This window comes from Bos mutus, chromosome X (assembly GCF_027580195.1).
Source record: "Bos mutus isolate GX-2022 chromosome X, NWIPB_WYAK_1.1, whole genome shotgun sequence".
In the NCBI taxonomy this organism is placed as follows: Eukaryota; Metazoa; Chordata; class Mammalia; order Artiodactyla; family Bovidae; genus Bos; species Bos mutus.
Window position 1 is genome coordinate 84,513,221 of NC_091646.1, and position 17,225 is coordinate 84,530,445.

Genomic DNA, 17,225 nt, shown 5'->3' on the forward strand with positions numbered 1-17,225 from the left:
TAAAGAATCCACCTGCAATGTAGAAGATACAGTTTTGATCCCTGGGAAGATCCCCTGGAGGAGGGCATGGCAACCCATTCTAGTATTCTTGCTGGGAAAATCCCATTGACAGAGCACCCTGGCAGTTTACAGTCCATAGGGTCACAAAGAGTTGGACACAACTGAAGCAACTGAGCATGTGTCAGATATATGAATTCCAGTCTACAGCCATACTATCTTGAATGCACCCAATCTCATCAGATATATGAATTCCAAATATTTTCTCCAATATGTAGATTATTTCTTAACTTTCTTGATAGTCTTTTGACTCACAAAATTTTAAAATCTTGATGAAATCTAATTGATCTTTTTTTTTTTTTTTTGTCACTAGTTATTTTGCTTTAATATATAAGTGTGCACGCATGGTAAGTTGCTTTAGTTGTGTCTGACTCTTTGAGACCCTATGGGTCATATCCAACCAGGCTCCTCTGTCCATGGGATTCTCCAGGCAAGAATATTGGAGTTGGTTGTCATGCCCTCCTCTGGGGATTGTTTAACCTGAGATCATGAAGATTTACTCCCATGGTTATATATTAGTGAACAGCAGAAATGTATTGTCCCATAGTTCTGGAAGCTAGAAGTCCATGATCAAGGTGTCAGTTGAATTGGTTCACTCTGAGATCTATGAGAAAAATTATGTTCCATGACCCTTGCCAAACATCCAGTGGTTTGCTGGCAATCGTTGGAGTTCTTCAACTTGTAGAGGTGCCATTTAGTCATCATCTTCATGTGGTATCATCACTATGTGTATGTGTGTCTCTGTGCAAATTTTCTCCTTCTATAAGGAAACAAATCATGTTGGATTAGGGCCCATCCTAATGGACTCATTGTAAAATTACTACCTCTGTAAAGACCGTCTTCAAATGTGGTCACATGCTGAAGTTTATAAATGCAACAACTGAAGGGGAGCAATGCAACTCAACCCATTACAGTTTTTATCTAAATATTTAATAATTTTAGATTAGATTTAGCTTTTACGTGCAGGTATCTCTTCCATTTTGAGTTAATTTTTGTGTATGGTGGGAAGTAAACATCCAAATTCACTCTTTTGCATTTGGATATCCAATTGTCACTGTAGAAGCGACTGGCTACCCACTCCAGTATTATTGTCTGGGAAATCTCATGGACAGTTTAGCCTGGCAGGCTACAGTCCATGGGGTTAAGAATCCCCCTACAAAGCTAGAGTTGCAGGAGATGCGGGTTTGACCCCTGGGTCAGGAAGATCCCTTGGAGGAGGAAATGGCAACCCACTCCAGTATTCTTGCCTGGAAAATCCAATGGACAGGGGAAGCAGATAGGCTGCAGTCCATGGAGTCACAAAGCATCAGACATGACTTGGTGAATGAACACATAGTAATGACCTCATAAGATGAGTTGGAAAGTGGTCCAGTAGAATTCAGTAAGAAATCATCCTTGGCTTCTTTTTGTAAGATTTTATATGACTAAATCACTCTCTTTTATGTAATATGTCTATTCATATTTCCTATTTTTTCTTGAATCATTTTAAATAATTTGTGTTTTCATGGGAATTTATCCATTTCATCTAGGGTAACTATTGGCATGCAATTGTTCATAGCATTTCATTATAATAGTTTTTATTATGCAAAATTATGTTAATGCCCATCTCTGATTTTAGTAATTTGAAAGTTCTTTTTTTTCTTGGTCACTTGAAGTAAAAGTTTGCCACTTTTTTACCTTTCTGAAGAACAAAGATTTCTTTTTTTTTGTTTGTTTGGTTTGTTTGCAGATTTTCTTTGTTGTTTTTATATTCTCTATTTCATTTATTGATGTTCTTTTCTTTATTTGAATGAAAAGACACGAAAAGGCCTTCATCTATCACTTCTGTCTGACTTTGTGATGCTTTTCTATTATCATGAAAGCTAAGGCAGAGTTGAAAACAGCCTAACTGAATATTTAAGGCTTGCTCCAACATATACACTGAACTCCTTTGTAACAGCTAGAAAATTTACTGGTTTCAGGCATTCAAGGACATTTTTATTCATTTATTAGTTGGTCATTAAGCTATCCGAACAGAAACTTCAGTCGCCACATATGTCAAATACAGACTTCACAGAATTAGATGAGGAAAGCCACTAAACAAACAGTAACAAAAATAAAAGCCATAAAGACAAATCTTGTGGAAGAGAGCAACTAATTTCCTGAGTTGCCACATTGTATTAGTTAAAAGGCGTTTTTTTTTTTTTAATCAAAAATTATGGCACATTAAAGAATTCTTTAATTCTTTAAAGAATTAAGGAAAAACATTAAAAGAATGACTCACTAAACATAGATTTCCTAAAGAGAAAGATGCTTCCCTGGTGGCTCAGACGGTAAAGAATCTGCCTGCAGTGTGGGAAACCTGGGTATGATACTTGGGTTGGGAAGATCTCCTGGAGGAGAGCATGGCAACCCATTCCAGTATTGTTGCCTGGAGAATCTCCATGGACAAAAGATCCTGGCAGGCTACAGTCCATGGGGTTGCAAAGAGTAGGACGTGACTGGGTGACTAAGCACAAAGAGAAAGATAATGAAAGTTAAAAAAAACAACTGAATAAAACTTCTAGAGTTGAAAAGTTAAATAACTGAAATTAAAAAAAAAAAATTACAGGTGCTCAATGGAAGATTTAACCTAGTAGAAGAAAGAATCAGTAAACCTGAAGGATGTATCATTTGGTATTGTCCAGTCTGACGGACAGAAAGAAAAAACAATTAGAAAGAATAAAGAGACCTGCAGGACACCATCAAAGGTATGCATAGTGGGAGTCTAGAAGGCAACCAGAGAAAGAGAAATAAAGAATATCTGAACAAATATTAGCTGGGATCATCCTAATTTTATTGAAAAACAGTAATCCACACATCCAAAATGCTCAGTGAACTTCATGTAAGATAAATTCAAAAATATCCACATCTAACCACAATTAAACTGCCAAAAACAAGGACTCTTGAAAATAGAAAAATGACTTGTCATACACAAGAAAATCACAAGAATAACAGATGACCTGGAAACAATGGAATTAGTTGGACAGCATAGCCAAAGTGCAGAGAGAAAGAAAATAAACTATGGAACAAGAATTGTATATATGGCAAATTTATCCTTAGAAATGAAGGAGAAATTAAGACATTCACAAATTAAAACAAAGAATTTGTTGCTTGAAGATATGCCTTACAAGAAAACTAAAGGGAATTCTTTAGCTTGAAAGAAAGTGACACCAGATTCTAATTTGAATCCCCATGAAAATATTAACAACTCCAATACATGTAATTATGTAGGTAATAATACAAAGCAGAATTGCATACTTGTTTACTTTTTTCTTAACCAATTAAAAAGTAATTGTATAGTATGATGTCAGTGAAAGGGATAGGCAGTAGGACCTCGAAAATTTTCCGTTATAAAAGCAAGGTAAAGCCTGGTAAAATTTGTCAAAATCAACGTTTTCAAAACACTGAAGTTAACAAAAGACTTTTAAAAACCTGCATAGTGTTTATTCAAGAAACACAATTGAATCTCAGTAAGAATAGTGAGCTGTATGGTATTATAATTTTCTGTATGATATTATAAGTTCCAGGCTCTAGAAGTGAAGTTGCTCAGTCGTGTGCAACTCTTTGCAATCCCATGGACTGTAACTTACCAGGCTTCTCCATCCATGGAATTTTCCAGGCAAGAGTATTGGAGTGGGTTGCCATTTCCTTCTTCACGGGATCTTTCTGACCTCGGGATGGAACCCAGGTCTCCCACATTGCAGGCAGATGCATCCACGCTCTAACTTCTCTCCAATTATGCCATAAACTTAAAAAAAAAAAAAATACCAGCCCATATTCCAAAGCAACTTGACAGCCACTAGAGGAAGTAGAATGAAACAACTCTCCCAAAGAATTATTATCGAAAAATTGTTATCTGTCTGTTGGTTTACTCCAAGATCCCCGTTACAAGACCAACTCAGCTATCAGTTCAGTTCAGTCTCTCAGTTGTGTCCAACTCTTTGTGACTCCATGGACTGCAGCACACCAGGTTTCCCTGTCCATCACCAACTCCTGGAGCTTATTCAAACTCATGTCCATAGAGTCAGTGATGCTTTTCAACCATCTCATCCTCTGTCATCCCCTTCTCCTCCTGCCTTCAATCTTTCCCAGTATCAGGGTCTTTTCCAATGAGTCAGTTTTTTTGCATCAGGTGGCCAAAGTATTGGAGTTTCAGCTTCAGCATCAGTCCTTCCAATGAATATTTAGGACTGCTTTCCTTTAGGATTGACTGGTTGGATCTCCCTGCAGTCCAAACAACTCTCAAGAGTCTTCCCCAACACCACAGTTCAAAAGCATCAGCTCTTCAGTTCTCAGCTTTCTTTATAGTCCAACTCTCACATCCATACATGACTACTGGAAAAACCATAGCTTTGACTAGATGGACCTTTGTTGGCAAAGTAATGTCTCTGCGTTTTAGTATGCTGACTAATTTGGTCATAGCTTTTCTTCCAAGGAGCAAGCGTCTTTTAATTTCATGGATGCAGTTACCATCTGCAGTGATTTTGGAATCCAAAAAAATAAAGTTTCTCACTGTTTCCATTGTTTCCCCATTTGTCATGAAGAGATGGGACTGGATGCCATGATCTTAGTTTTCTGAATGTTGAATTTTAAGCTGTATCCATTGGGATTTGCTCCTGAGGCTGCCCTAGAGGACTTCAGTGTGCCCCACTGAGGGAAAGGTGCAGAGGTGGTGCAGCTGCTTGGTTCGCAGGGGTTCTGGCAGCACCAGGTACTCAGGGGAGTTGGCGGCTAGGGTAGTAGGAAATACAGTGCTCTAAAATGGTATGGCAACCAGTGTTGGCCAATATACTCCAGTATTCTAGCCTGGAGAACCTCCCTGACAGAGATGCCTGGCTGGCCACAGTACACAGGGTTGCAGAGTCAGACATGACTGAAGTGACCCTGTGTGCATAGATGCAAGACATTTTTGCCTGAGGCAGCTCTGACCCAGTGAGAGTTGAACACGAAGGTGATGCAGCTGCTTGGCTTGTGGGGACCCTTGCAGTGCCAAGTGTGCAAGGACATGGACTGCCTCCATCACAGGAGTTATGGCCCTATCACAGTCTTTTTTTGAGTCTCTTGTAGCCGGCAATCAGAAGGCCTCTTTGGCCAGTCTTTCTCAATAGCTCCACCAGTTCAGGCACTTAGTAGGCTCCCTTGCCTGGAGTCCTTCTCTGTTGTTCCTTACGTGAAGCACATAAAGTGGCACCCCTGGCTGGGATCTCACTCTGTACATCAGTGCACCAGACACTTAAAGAGGCACCCTGGGTGCAGTCCTACTCTGTAGTTCAGTGCGTCAGGCATTTGATGGGCCAGCCTCTTTATTGTTCAGCTGCCAATGAACAATAAAGGCTATGGTGATGGCTCCACCCTCTATGCATGACTCAGCACCATTGCCTTACCTCCATGGCTGCCTGGCCTTTCCCCACAGGCATTTTCCACCACAATCTCCTCCCAGACAGCCCCTCAATCTGTATCCTCACAGTCATCAGCAGCCCTCACCCTGGGATTGCTCCACAACCCCCAAATTCCTGCTCCCAGCTGCTGTGCCTTCTAGGGAACCTGTCTCCCTGTCTGGAGTGTGTATGTCTGTGTCAAGGACTGTCTGATTCTCATTCCATTTAGGCTGCCACAGATCAGCTGTTTCACTCTCGGTCTTAAATGTTTCTCCTCTGACTCAGACAATTGCCCCGGTGTAGGGATCAGACCCCTGTTTCAGTTCCCCCACCCCGTGAAGGCAGGTCTAGTATAACTAGTCCTGGTTACACTCCTGTTTTCCCCCTAGTTCCTTTGTTGTACCAAGTTTTGTGTGGTTCTTGATATTCTTTCCCACTGTCAGGTACTCCTGTATGCTCTCAGCTGGTGTTCTGCATGTACTTCTGTGTCTGAAGGTGTATTCCTGATATATCCATGGAAAAAGATTTACTCCATGTCCACCTACTTCTCTGCCATTTGGTCTGTCCTGATCTTCTGCCTATTTTTTAATTGGGTTTTTATTATTGTTGTTTTTGATACTGAGCTGCATGAGCCATTTGGATATTTTGAAGATTAATCTCTTGTCAGTTGCTTCTTTTGCAATTATTTTTTCCATTCTGTGAGTTGTCTTTTCTTTTTGTTTATGGTTTCTTTATGTTTATATTTCTTTTTGTTTATGGTTGTGCAAAAGTTTTTAAGTTTAATTAGATCCCATTTTATTTTTATTTTTTTTTCAATACTCTAGGTGGTGGATTGAAAATGATCTTGCTGTGATTTACATAAAAGTGTGTTCTGCCTATGTTTTCCTCTAAGAGCTTTAGAGTATCAGGCTGTACATTTAGGTCTTTAATCCATTTTGAGTTTATTTTTTATGTGTGGTTTTAGGGAGTGTTGTAATTTTCTTCTTTTACAAGTAGCTGTCCAGTTTTCCCAGCATCACTTATTGAAGAGGTTGTCTTTCCTCCATTGTATATTCTGGCCTCCTTTGCCATAGGTCCAGTCACTTCAGTTCAGTCACTCAGTCGTGTCCGACTCTTTGCGACCCCATGAATCGCAGCACGCCAGGCCTCCCTGTCCATCACCAACTCCCGGAGTTCACTCAAACTCACATCCATCAAGGCGGTGCTGCCATTCAGCCATCTCATCCTCTGTCATCCCCTTCACCTCCTGCCCCAAATCCCTCACAGCATCAGAGTCTTTTCCAATGAGTCAACTCTTCAAACGAAGTAGCCAAAGTAGTGGAGTTTCAGCTTTAGCATCATTCCTTCCAAAGAACACCCAGGACCGATCTCCTTTAGAATGGACTGGTTGGATCTCCTTGCAGTCCAAAGGACTCTCAAGAGTCTTCTCCAACACCACAGTTCAAAAGCATCAATTTTTCAGCGCTCAGTTTTCTTCACAGTCCAACTCTGACATCCATACATGACTACTGGAAAAACTATGGCCTTGACTAGACGGACCTTTGTTGGCAATGTCATGTCTCTGCTTTTCAATATGCTATTTAGGTTGGTCATAACTTTCCTTCCAAGGAGTAAGCGTCTTTTAATTTCATGGCTGCAGTCACCATCTGCAGTGATTTTGGAGCCCCAAATAATAAAGTCTGACACTGTTTCCCATAAAGTGATGGGACCAGATGCCATGATCTTCGTTTTCTGAATGATGAGCTTTAAGCCAACTTTTTCACTCTCCCTTTTCACTTTCATCAAGAGGCTTTTGAGTTCCTCTTCACTTTCTGCCATAAGGGTGGTGTCATCTGCATATCTGTGGTAACTGATATTTCTCCTGGCAATCTTGATTCCAGCTTGTGCTTCTTCCAGTCCAGCGTTTCTCATGATGTACTCTGCATAGAAGTTAAATCGCAGGGTGACAATATACAGCCTTGACATACTCCTTTTCCTATTTGGAACCAGTCTGTTGTTCCATGTCCAGTTCTAATTGTTGCTTCCTGACCTGCATATAGGTTTCTCAAGAGGAAGGTCAGGTTGTCTAGTATTCCCATCTCTTTCAGAATTTTCCACAGTTTGTTGTGATCCACACAGTCAAAGTCTTTGGCATAGTCAATAAAGCAGAAATAGATATTTTTCTGGAACTCTCTTGCCTTTTTGATGATCCAGTGGATATTGGCAATTTGATCTCTGGTTCCTCTGCCTTTTCTAAAACCAGCTTGAACATCTGCAAGTTCATTGTTCATGTACTGCTGAAGCCTGGCTTGGAGAATGTGGAGCATTACTTTACTAGCGTATGAGAGGAGTGCAATTATGGAGTTTGAGCATCCTTTGGCATTGCCTTTCTTTGGGATTGGAATGAAAACTGACCTTTTCCAGTCCTGTGGCCACTGCTGCGTTTTCCAAATTTGCTGGCATATTGAGTACAGCACTTTCACAGCATCATCTTTCAGGATTTGAAATAGCTCCACTGGAATTCCATCACCTCCACTAGCTTTGTTGGTAGTGATGCTTTCTAAGGCCCACTTTACTTCACATTCCAGGATGTATGGCTCTAGGTGAGTGATCACACCGTCATTATTATCGTGGTCGTGAAGATGTTTTTTGTACAGTTCTTCTGTGTATTCTTGCCACCTCTTCTTAATATCTTCTGCTTCTGTTAGGTCCATACCATTTCTGTCTATCGAGCCCATCTTTGCATAAAATGTTCCCTGGGTATCTCTAATTTTCTTGAAGAGATCTCTAGTCTTTCTCATTCTGTTATTTTCCTCTATTTCTTTGCACTGATCACTAAGAAAGGCTTTCTTATCTGTCCTTGCTATTCTTTGGAACTCTGCATTCAGATGCTTATATCTTTCCTTTTCTCCTTTGCTTTTCACTTCTCTTCTTTTCACAGCTATTTGTAAGGCCTCCTCAGACAGCGACAGCCATTTTGCTTTTTTGCATTTCTTTTCCATGGGGACGGTCTTGATCCCTGTCTCCTGTGCAATGTCATGAAACTCCGTCCATAGTTCATCAGACACTGTGTCTACCAGATCTAGTCCCTTAAATCTATTTCTCACTTCCACTGTATAATCATAAGGAATTTGATTTAGGTCATACCTGATTGGTCTAGTGGATTTCCCTACTTCCTTCAATTTAAGTCTGAATTTGGCAATAAGGAGTTCATGATCTGAGCCATAGTCAGCTCCCGGTCTTGTTTTTGCTGAGTGTATAGAGCTTCTCCATGTTTGGCTGCAAAGAATATAATCAATCTGATTTTTGTGTTGACCATCTGGTGATGTCCACGTATAGAGTCTTCTCTTGTGTTGTTGGAAGAGGGTGTTTGCTATGATCAGTGCTTTTTCTTGGCAAAACTCTCTTAGTCTTTGCCCTGCTTCATTCTGTATTCCAAGGCCAAATATGCCCGTTACTCCAGGTGTTTCTTGACTTCCTGCTTTTGCATTTCCAGTCCCCTATAATGAAAAGGACATCTTTTTGGGTGTTAGTTTTAAAAGGTCTTGTAGGTCTTCATAGAACTGTTCAGCTTCAGCCTCTTTAGCCTTATTGGTTGGGACATAGGCTTGGATTACTGTGATAGTGAACGGTTTGCCTTGGAAATGAACAGAGATCATTCTGTCGTTTTTGAGATTGCATCCAAGTACTGCATTTCAAACTCTTTTATTGACCATGATGGTTACTCCATTTCTTCTGAGGGATTCCTGCCCACAGTAGTAGATATAATGGTCATCTGAGTTAAATTCACCCATTCCAGTCCATTTTAGTTCGCTGATTCCTAGAATGTTGATGTTCATTCTTACCATCTCCCGTTTGACCACTTCCAATTTGCCTTGATTCATGGACCTAACATTCCAGGTTCCTATGCAATATTGCTCTTTACAGCATCGGACCTTGCTTCTATCACCAGTCACATCCACAACTGGGTATTGTTTTTGCTTTGGCTCCATCCCTTTATTCTTTCTGGAGTTATTTCTCCATTGATCTCCAGTAGCATATTGGGCACCTACCGACCTGGGGATTTCCTCTTTCAGTATCCTATAATTTTGCCTTTTCATGCTGTTCAGGGGGTTCTCAAGACAAGAATACTGAAGAATATAATCCTTAGTAGAGTTTAAACTGAATTGTTTGTTGTGTAATCATCACTTCTGGGCTTAAAGAAAAAAAAAATGTTTTATGTGACTAAGACTAAGGAATGTAGAGCAAAAGATGTTTGTCCTTTCCTCCTCCTTGAAAAGTCCAGAACCCTTTCTCTTCCTTGGGATCCCCAGACCTGTCTCTCCTCCTCAGGGACCCTGGACTTCTTACCAACCTGCCTAGGAATTGACTCTCTCATTTCCATATCTTAGATATTGTAATTTTTGTTGTTGTTGCTATTTAGACACTAACTCATATTTGACTCTTTTGTGACCCCATGGACTGTAACCTGCAAGGCTACTCTGTCTGTGGGATTTTCCAGGCAATTCTATTGGAGTGGGTTGCACTTTTCCTTCTCCACTATTGTAAATACTGCTGCAATTAACATTGGGATGCACATATATTTTCAAATTATGGTTTTCTCCATGTATATGCCTAGGAGTAGGATTTCTGGGTCATGTGGTAGCTTTATTTTTAGTTTTTTAAGAAGCTTCCATAACGTTCTCCATTGTGTCTGTACCAATTGACGTTACCACTAACAGTGTAGGAGGGTTCCTTTTTCTCCACACCCTCTTCAGCATTTCAGTTCAGTTCAGTTCAGTCGCTCAGTCGTGTCCGACTCTTTGTGACCCCATGAATCACAGCATGCCAGGCCTCCCTGTCCATCACCAGCTCCCAGAGTTCACTAAAACTAACATCCATCGAGTCAGTGATCGTTTGTAAAATTTTTCATAATGGCCATTCTGGCCAGTGTGAGGTGATATCACATTGTAGTTTGGATTTGCATTTCTCTAATAATTAGTGATGTTAAATATGTTTTTACGTGCTTTTTGGCCATCTCTATGTGCTCTTGGGAGAAATATCTGTTTAGATCTACCATTAATTTTTTAACTGTTTTTATATTGAGCTGCATGAGCTATCTGTATATTTTACAGATTAATCCTTTGTCAGTTACTTTGCTTCCAAATGTTTTCTCCTATTCTGAGCATTGTATTTTCATCTTGTTTATAGTTTCCTTTGCTGTGCAAAAGCTTTTAAGTTTAATTAGATTCAATTTTGTCTATTTTTGTTTTTATTTTCATTGTTCTAGGTAGTGGATAAAAAATGATCTTGCTATGATTTATGTCAGAATGTTTTGTGTATGTTTTCCTGTAAGAATTTTATAGTGTTCACCATATATTTAGATCTTTAATCCATTTTGAGTTCATTTTTGTGGATGGTGTTAAGGAGTGCTCTAATTTAATTTTTTTACATGTAGCTTCCCTGTTTTCCCAGCATCACTTATTGAACAGGCTGTCTTTTTTCCATTGTGTATTCTTGCCTACTTTGTCATAGATTTGTTGACCATAGGTGGGTGGGTTTATCTCTGGACTTTCTATCCAGTTTCATTGATCTATATTTCTGTATTTGTGCCAATTTCATACTGTTTCAATGACTGTAGCTTGGTAGTATAAATGGAAATCAGGGTGCCTGATTCCTCCAGGTCTGTTTTAAATTCTCAAAATTCCTTGGCTATTTGACGTCTTTTATATTTTCATATTTTCATGGGGCTTCTTTGGTGGCTCAGTGGTAAAGAATCTGCCTGCTAAAGCAGGAAACACAGGTTTAATTTCTGGGTCAGGAAAAACCCCTGGAGAAGGGAATGTCAGCCCACTCCAGTATACTTGCCTGGAGAATCCCATGCACAGAGGAGCCTGGTGGGCTGCAGTCCATGGGATTGCAAAGTCAGACACGACATAGTGACTAAACTACCATATTTTCATATAATTTGTTAAATATTTTGTTCTAGTTCAGATAAATATACCATTGGTAATTTTTCTTTTTACAAATTGAGTTCCATTATGATCTGAAACTTGACCTTTATTTTTCCCCATGTTGTATTGGTATTTGATGTGGTTTTCAATTTTTTAATGGATTTTTTAAAAAATTTAATTGAAAGTAAATTGCTTTACAATTTTGTGCTCAGTTCAGTCTCTCAGTTATGTCCAACTCTTTGCAACCCCATGGACTGCAGCACGCCAGGCTTGCCTGTCCATCATCAGCTCCTGAACCTTGCTCAAACTCATGTCCATCAAGTCGGTGATGCCATCCAACCATCTCATCCTCTGTTGTCCCCTTCTCCTCCTGCCTTCAGTCTTTCCCAGCATCAGTTTTTTTTTTTTTTTCCAATGAGTCAGTTCTTCGCATCAGGTAGCCAGATTATTGGAGCTTCAGTTTCAGCATCAGCCCTTCCAATGAATATTCAGGACTGATTTCCTTTAGGATGGACTGGTTGGATCTCCTTGCAGTCCAAGGGACTCTCAAGAGTCTTCTCCAACATCACAAGTTCAAATGTATCAATTCTTTGGCGCTCAGCTTTCTTTATGGCCCAACTCTCACATCCATATATGACTACTGGGGAAACCAAAGCTTTGACTAGACAGACCTTTGTTGGCAAAGTAATGTCTCTGCTTTTTAATATGCTAGGTTGGTCATAACTTTCATTCCAAGGAGTAAGCGTCTTGTAATTTAATGGCCGAAGTCGCCATCTGCAATGATCTTGGAGCCCTCCAAAATAAAGTTTGTCACTGTTTCCATTTTTTCCCCATCTATTTTCCATGAAGTGATGGGACCAGATGCCATGATCTTCGTTTTCTGAATGTTGAGTTTTAAGCCAACTTCTTCACTCTCCTCTTTCACTTTCATCAAGAGGCTCTTTAGTTCTTCTTCACTTTTTGCCATAAAGGTGGTGTCATCTGCATATCTGAGGTTATTGATATTTCTCCCAGCAATCTTGATTCCAATTTGTGCTTCCTCCAGTCCAGCGTTTCTCATGATGTACTCTACATAGAAGTTAAATAAGCAGGGTGACAATATACAGCCTTGATGCACTCCTTTTCCTATTTGGAACCAGTCTGTTGTTCTATGTCCAGTTCTAACTGTTGCTTCCTGACCTGCATACAGATTTCTCAAGAGGAAGGTCAGATGGTCTGGTATTCCCATGTCTTTAAGAATTTTCCACAGTGTGTTGTGGTCCACAGAATCAAAGACTTTGGCATAGTCAATAAAGCAGAAATATATGTTTTTCTGGAACTCTCTTGGTTTTTCGATGATCCAACAGTTGTTGGCAATTTGATCTCTGGTTCCTCTGCCTTTTCTAAATCCAGCCTGAACATCTGGACATTCATGGTTTGCATACTTTTGAAGCCTCCCTTGGAGAATTTTGAGCATTACTTTGCAATTGTGCTATAGTTTGAGCATTCTTTGGCATTCCCTTTCTTTGGGATTAGAATGAAAACTGACTTTTTCCAGTCCTGTGGCCACTGATGAATTTCCCAGATTTGCTGGCATATTGAGTGCAGCACTTTTACAGCATCTTCTTTTAGGATTTGAAATAGATCAACTGGAATTCCATCACCTCCACTAGCTTTATTCGTAGTGATGCTTCCTAAGGCCCACTTGACTTTGCATTCTCGGATGTCTGGCTCTAGTTGAGTGATCATACCATCGTGATTATCTGGGTCATGAGGTCTTTTTTGTATAGTTCTTCTGTGTATTCTTGCCACCTCTTCTTAATATCTGCTGCTTCTGTTAGGTCCATACCATTTCTGACCTTAATTGAGCCCATCTTTGCATGAAATAGTGCTCTGGTACCTCTAATTTTCTTGAGATCTCTAGTCTTTCCCATTGTATCGTTTTCCTCTATTTCTTTGCACTGATCACTGAGGAAGCCTTTCTCATCTCTCCTTGGTATTCTTTGAAACTATGCATTCAGATGGGTATGTCTTTCATTTTCTCCTTTGCTTTTTGCTTCTCTTCTTTTCACAACTGTTTGTAAGGCCTCCTCAGACAGACACCTTGCTTTTTTGCACTTCTTTTTCTTGGTAATGATCTTGATTCCTGTCTCCTGTACAATGTCACGAACCTCCATCCGTAGTTCTTCAGGCACTCTGTAAATCACCTAATGCTTTATTTTACAGATAGACCCAGACATATAACTACTAAATCAGTCCCCACCAATCTTTGGGAGGTATGCTTTTCATGGCAGCCAGTTTTCTGAGCAGTGAGCAAAGCGAGAAGTACAGAAAGTAAGAGAAATGCATTTCTCAGTAGAGGGAGAAACAATAGCTCATATATATGAGTGCCTCTTATGTGATGGTTACTGTTCTTAAGCTATACGTGCTCAGTGACTCAGTCCTGTCTGACTTTTTGTGACCTCATGAACTGTAGCTTGCTAGGCTCCTCTGTCTATAGAATTCTTCAGGCAAGAATACTGGAATGGATTACCATTTTCAATTCCAGGGGATCTTCCTGACCTAGGGATCAAACCCATGTTTCTTGCATCTCCTGCATTGGCGGGTAGATTCTTAACCATGTTTGCATAGTTAATAAGTGGCAGAGTCGGAAATGAGACTGAGGCAGTCTGATTCCTGAGCCTAAAATCCTTTTTCATCTCTTCACTTTTTTCTTGTCTTCCATCCCACATATGATCAGTCACTAAATTAAAGAAATGCTTCTTTTTTATTGAAATGTAATTGACATTAATTTCAGAGGTACAGCATAATATAATTTGTATATGTATTAGGAAATGCTCACCACAATAAGTCTAGTTAACATCCATTGCCACAAATAGTTTCAATATTTTTTTTGTAATGAGAATTTTTTAGATATACTCTCTTAGCAACTTTCAAATATGAAATAAAGTATTTTTTAACTATAGTCAACCTTCTGTAAATTACATGTCCAGGACTTACTTATTTTATAGTTGGAAATTTGTACTTTTACCTCCTTACTCATTTTGTTTGCTTTTCACACCCCACCTCTAGTAACCTCCAATCTGTTTTCTCTATATATGAGTTCAACTTTTTTTAGGATTTGTAAAATATTCCATTTATAATTGAGATCATACTGCAGTTGTCTTTTTCTGTCTGACTTATTTCACCTAGAATAATGCCCTCAACATCGATCTCTGTTTTCACAAATTGCAATATTTCCATTTTGTGGCCAAATACCATTCTATTGTATGTGTGTGCTGCTGCTGCTGCTAAGTTGCTGCAGTCATGTCCGACTCTGTGGAACCCCATAGACAGTAACCCACCAGGCTCCCCTGTCCCTGGGATTCTCCAGGCAAGAACACTGGAGTGGGATGCCATTTCCTTCTCCAATGTACAAAAGTGAAAATTGAAAGTGAAGGCGCTGAGTACTGTCCAAACCTTAGCGACCCCATGGACTGCAGCCCATCAGGGTTCTCCATCGATGGGATTTTCCAGGCAAGAGTACTGGAGTGGGTTGCCATTGCCTTCTCTGTTGTATGTGTGTGTGTATATAAATATATAGATAGATAGATAGATAGATAGATACAATACATGTATATTATAATAATGCTATGTATATATGTATAATATATATACATATATGCACAATATATGTATAATATAATATCTGCATATATAATATACAAATATATTATATATATATCACATTTTATTTATCCATTAATCCATCAATATACAATTAGATTGTTTACAGTTCTTGGCTGTTGTAAATAATGCTGCAGTGAACACAGGATTGCATATACATTTTCTTTTATTCTATCATCAATGTTTATTATTTTGACTTTTCAAAAATAATACATAAATTTAATCATTTTACGTGGAAGTTTTGAAATTGGATTTTCTTTTACTCAACATAATTATCTGGAGTTCATTTAGATTGTTGCATATATCAATAGTTTGTTCTTTTTATTGCAGTGCAGTATTCATGATATGACTGTACTGTTTGTTTAATCATTCCCACATTGATAAACATCTGGGTTTTTTCTAGTTTTGTGATATTACAAAGAAAGCTGTTATGAATATTTATATACAGGTTTATAGTTAACCTAAATTTTCATATTACTAGTATAAATATCCAGGATTATGATATGTGAGGCTGTGGTACTTTTGTTGCATGTTTAGTTTTTTAAAATTTTTAAGAAATTTTCAAAATGCTATCCTGAGTGGCTGTACTATTTTACATTCCCATTAATAGCATAAGAATAATTTAGTTTTTCCATATCCTCAAAGTTTCATATTGTTATTATTGTCATCTTTTTTTGGCTTAGTGATTCTGAAAGACATGATAAAATCTCATATTAGTATTATTCAACATTTCCTTAAGGTTGATGTAGTTGAACATCTCATGTACTTATTTGCTACCTGGATACCATCTTCAGTGAAATGTCTTTCCTTCATTCTACTAAGATTTTTTTTTTACTGTTGAGTATTGAGAATTCTCCATATTTTACTATTTATTTATTTTTATTTTCTTTGTTTATTTTTTATTGAAGTATAGTTGACTTACAATGTATTTATTATTTTCAAGTGTATAAAAAAGCGATTCTTTTTTTTACAGGTTATATTCAATTTAAAGTTATTATAAATGCACTCCAGTTTCCACTGCAGCATTATTTGGATAATAGCCAGGATATGGAGGATGTGGTACATATATGCAACCTAAATATCCATCAAGAGATGAATGAATGAAGAAGATGTGGTACATATATACAATGGAATATTCCTTTTGCAAAAATCGAAATCCCAGGCCTCCTTGTCCATCTCCTTCAGACTCATGGACTGATGCCATCCAGTCATTGGATCTCCTCCTGCAATCAAGGACTCTCAAGAGTCTTCTCCAACACCACAGTTCAAAAATCAATTCTTGAATGGACTGCTCAGCCTTCTTCTTCTCCAACACCATAGTTTAAAAGCATCAACTCTCACATCCATACATGACCACAGGAAAAACCATAGCCTTGACTAGGCAGACCTTTGTTGGGGCAATCTTGATTCCAGCTTGTGCTTCTTCCAGTCCAGTGTTTCTCATGATGTACTCTGCATAGAAGTTAAATAAGCAGGGTGACAAGATACAGCCTTGACGTACTCCTTTTCCTATTTGGAACCAGTCTGTTGTTCCATGTCCAGTTCTAACTGTTGCTTCCTGACCTGCATACAGATTTCTCAAGAGGCAGGTCAGGTGGTCTGGTATGGAATATTACTCAGCCATCAAAAAGCTAATAATGCCATTTGCAGTAACATGGATGGACCTAGGGATTGTCATATTGAGTGAAGTAAGTCAGACAAAGGCAAATATCATATAATGTTGCTTATAAGTACAATCTAAAAAAATGGTACAAATAAATTTATTTACAAAACAGGAATTGAGTCAGAGATATAGAAAACAAATTTATGGTAAGCAATGGGGAAAGGGGAAAGGGACAAATTGGGAGACTGAGATTGATATATACATACTACTATGTATAAAATTAATAACTAATAAAGACCTACTATATAGCACAGGGAACTCAATACTCTGTAATAACAAGAATGGTTAAAGAATCAGAAAAAGAGTGAATACATGTATATGTATACCTGATTCACTTTCCTATACAGCAGAAGCTTACACATTACAAATAAACTATACTCCAATGAAAATTTTAAAAATATAGTTATTATGAAATATTGGCTATATTCCCTGTGCTAGGCAGTATATCCTTGTAGGTTATTTCATACATAGCACTTTGTACCTCTTGATCCCCTACCCCAATCTTGACCCTCCTCCGTTTCCCTCTCCTTTCTGATAACTACTAGTTTG

At 38.7% G+C, this 17,225-nt stretch overlaps 2 protein-coding genes across 3 annotated transcripts in view; both read left to right on the top strand.

Annotated features, from left to right (window-relative positions):
- Nucleotides 1-16,027, top strand: part of AMER1 (APC membrane recruitment protein 1) — an 82,300-nt gene extending 66,273 nt beyond the window's left edge. Inside the window, exon 3 of one of the 2 annotated variants that reach the window (XR_011463292.1) lies at nt 15,987-16,027. The gene's annotated coding sequence lies outside the window, so the exon portion shown is untranslated. The remainder of the gene's footprint in view (nt 1-15,986) is intronic. The other variant, XR_011463291.1, reaches the window with a different exon arrangement.
- Nucleotides 1-17,225, top strand: part of ARHGEF9 (Cdc42 guanine nucleotide exchange factor 9) — a 554,493-nt gene that overhangs the window by 49,743 nt on the left and 487,525 nt on the right. The gene's annotated exons all lie outside the window — the stretch shown is intronic.